Source organism: Eschscholzia californica, unplaced genomic scaffold, assembly GCF_041429995.1.
Source record: "Eschscholzia californica isolate CP2 unplaced genomic scaffold, dmEscCali1.0.p SCAF_2, whole genome shotgun sequence".
Taxonomy (NCBI): Eukaryota; Viridiplantae; Streptophyta; class Magnoliopsida; order Ranunculales; family Papaveraceae; genus Eschscholzia; species Eschscholzia californica.
In genome coordinates this window covers 42,795,576-42,798,145 of record NW_028238309.1, presented here as the reverse complement: position 1 = coordinate 42,798,145, position 2,570 = coordinate 42,795,576, and the positions used below count along the sequence as shown (strand labels likewise).

The 2,570-nt window shown below is 40.5% G+C and overlaps 1 long non-coding RNA gene across 1 annotated transcript; it reads left to right on the top strand.

The window, feature by feature from the left end:
* Positions 1 to 2,570, top strand: LOC147558090 (uncharacterized). Its single transcript, XR_015234255.1, has 4 exons — positions 1 to 136; positions 219 to 278; positions 1,106 to 1,179; positions 2,307 to 2,570. It is a non-coding gene; the product is annotated as an uncharacterized LOC147558090 (long non-coding RNA).

The window sequence follows — 2,570 nt, the reverse complement described above, 5'->3', positions numbered from 1 at the left end:
GAGCTAGGTTCGACATTTACAAGGTTCATCACTTCATCTCTCCTTTCAAATGATGATGATGAAAGAGAGAATTTAGTTGGATGGTTTTGGCAATCTTCTTTTGGTGAAATCAAATTAGGTTTTGGAGTGATTATTGGTTAGAAATTTCGTTTCTCTCTCTAGAATTTTAGGAGTTCTTTGGAGTTAGCTTAATGGAGAATTTTTGTTGGAATGTGTAGGAACTTGGAATTTAAAGAGGAAATCAGAGGAGAATCAAAGATATCAACCGTCAATTCAAGGTAAGTTTATAATTCTTGAACTAAAGTTGATGTTATATGAATTTTAGGGTTAAAAGGGTTGACAATTGGGGAATTTCTGACTTTAAGGGTTGCATGACTGAAAATCCCATGTTTTGTGAGGTTCATGAGTGAGGAAATTGCAATGGTGGAACCTAGAGGTCAAATGAGTTCGGAATTAATGAGTTGTTTAGACTTTATACCCGTAACAGTGTACTGTTAGGTCTGTAGCACAATATCAGTAGTTCGAAACCTTTTATAGTCTTCTACAAACTTGTAGCTCATATCGATACGATTCCAGAATGGTATGGTGGTAATATTTTCGAGTTTGGATGAGGGAGTTATGGCTGTTAGAGTGAACAGTGCGCATTAGGGAAAGATTGACGCACTGCTGCGGTTATTTTATTGTTTTGAGGTTATTCGCTCGGAAATGGTTAGAGATGTAAGGCCTAAAGGTTTGGGGATGGGAATATCTTTCCAACCGTATAAGTGATGGAACGAGTAACGCCCGACAAGTAGACTTAACGAAAAGATTTGAGCTAGTATGTGCATTTCATCGGCTTCGCATTAAGTTAAGCAAACTAGGAATACTTGGATATAAAACGGGTAAATTAAGGAACTTAAGAGTAATAGGAAGTATTGCGAAGGATTGGGTTTAGGATTATTAGAGTGAGTGGTTGGTAGTTCGTCACCCGAAGTCGAGAGAGTGCAAGATGAGTCGAACTCTGACACGTTTGTTTATGTATTCTTGTTTTCTTTTCGTGGTTTTTATCTTATATTCTCATGATTCTTGTAGTAGAATCTAAGTTGTTGTTGTCCTTCCTTGTCAGAGGGAGAGCCGACTCGCGAGGAGCGTGATACTGCTCGAGACGTCGCACCCCAGGGCGGAACTTGGCACCACTAGGTAGGGGAGCCCTCATATTTCTTTTATATATATATATATGATACGTATAGAATCATACTAGAACTATGAGATACGCATGCATCACTATGAATAGAGTAGGAGATCATATCTGCATGATTTCAGTCTTTGATTTTTATGAAATTGGTGTCGGAACCTTTCTTCCTAATGTGATGGTTACATCTTACAACTGCCTTCTAGAAACATGATTTTGAAATGAATTTTGATAATCGATGTGTTACAAATATAAAGAGTTCGTATGTTATATGTGATTGGTGAAGTGGACTGAGACGAGTCATGAGGGTCTTGGCAGTTGTAGTGCTCCACTCGCTGGCCGAGATTCTCGTTTAGGTTGGACTCTCGAGGCTCAGGGATTTGCTACCCTTGACCGCTCGATTGGACTGTAAGCCTGTTTGTTCTTACCCTCGGGGCTCAGAGGTTGCACACCTCGGACCGCCCGATTGGTTTAGTGATTGGGATCCCTCTGCACATTATGATATGACTCTGTGTTGTGTGCCACTTCTGTGTGACAAGATAAATAATGTTTTAAAAAGCCTATCTCAGTTGAGGGCATAATGGGCGAGTTCCGAATCGACTGAGAATGCGGGTGAATGATGTTTTCACAAGAAAAGAATATCACTTCTACTTTCGAGAGACTAAACAATTTTCCAAAACCAGATAAAATAGTTGCATGCTAGGGTACCGAAGAGAATGAGGCTCAGGTCCTTCCATGGTAAGTGGGGGACGGCTCTCTTATTCGAACTCGGTGATAAAAAACGTATCTAGCTAAACTAGGCGTATATATTTATCACGAGGTGGGCTTTTCAATGACTGCGGAGTCGCCTAGTGGGAGAGGGGCTTACCTACCTAGGGGCAAGTCACTTTCTCGAGAGAACTTGAGTACCTTGGTTAGTGCCGGTATGGGACTATACTAGCCAAAGTACTATAGAGTTCTCTGGGTAACTCTCTGTTGATTGAGGAGCATACCATGGGTGCTGTTGTATGTTAGAGTAGGGTTGATATATATATGTATTGTGCATGTTTTTCTTGCGAAAAAGGGTTTTGTCGTCGTTTGCTTTTGGACTCCTCTACCAGTTTACTCGTGTCGGTGAGTACTGACCCCCTACCAGTGTGTTAGTTGCAGGTGCTAGTGCTTTTGTGGTGTGTGGCAGTGGTTGTAGATACCTCTCTTGGTAATGGATTGCTAAGGATAGGCTGCACGTCGGCATGCTTTTTGATCTTTTGGGTTTTTGGGCAACTTTACGTATATTTTGTATTTTCCACACTCACACAATATATATATATATATATATGTATATACCTAATACATAGGTTGTATATAGATGTTTTTGAACCTATGCAGGGTGGTGTATATAGTTCGCTAGTTGCAGACT